Genomic DNA, 909 nt, shown 5'->3' with positions numbered 1-909 from the left:
CCCCCCCGGAGCCCGCCCGAATGCCACCCCCATCCCCCAGAAGAAGCTCTGCACTGGTGATGGGCATAGCTCAGGGCTCCCTGAGGTCAGCTGGAAACGCTCGGGGGTCTCTGGTCCCCAAGCCCGGGGAAGCACACAGAACCCCAGGAAAGAGTCCTGGGCCATCGAATGCTTCATTTGGATTCCAGGGACCAAGGGTGGGAGAGAAGTCCCGGGGGAGAGACTGCAATTTGGTGCTCCCCATGGGGAGCCCTCACATCCCAGGTTGTTCCTCCCCATAAACTAGGGTCTCATTCCCAATGGCAGTCACCGCTGCATTCACCCTTTGTCACCCACACTTGGGGAGTGGTCTTGAGACTTTGTGGGTGTATAGACACCCCGATGCCTGGGGAGCACTCTGAGCTCTGGGAGGGGCCCCATCACAGGCCCCCCAAATACATCCCCTTTTTACACCTCAGCTGCCTCATGTGTATGCCTGGGATCCTGCAGCTTTGGGGAGGGGGCAAAGCACTGGCCGAAGGGAAGGGACACGGTCACCCCACCTCCCCCTGCGTCCCCTCGGTTCCATCCCCCTGGAGGCAGGTGCAGGTGCCGACCCCCCTGGCCCACGGGAGGCTGCACTGACCCTCACAGGGGTCCCCAGCTCAGGCCAGGGGCGGGGCTGTGCCCTGGCCAAGGGATCCTGGCTCTGCCCGCCCACTCCCCCACTCTTAGATTCCGCTGAGCTCCTGGCTACACAGTGGCAAGACTGGCAGGCTGCAAGCCGGCAGAGGCGGGGATTGGGGGGCTGCCGGGAAGGGGTCTCCCTGGCCAGCGCTTTGCCACCAGGGGTCGCCAGGAGCCACTCCCGGTGTGGCGGCCAATGTCGCCACCTGGTGGTGGATTATGGGTGGCCATGTCAACAGGGTG

The sequence above is a fragment of the Ochotona curzoniae genome, unplaced genomic scaffold (assembly GCF_017591425.1).
Source record: "Ochotona curzoniae isolate NIBS_2020 unplaced genomic scaffold, NIBS_Ocur_1.0 scaffold_3208, whole genome shotgun sequence".
NCBI classification, from domain to species: domain Eukaryota; kingdom Metazoa; phylum Chordata; class Mammalia; order Lagomorpha; family Ochotonidae; genus Ochotona; species Ochotona curzoniae.
This window is presented reverse-complemented; position numbering follows the sequence as displayed.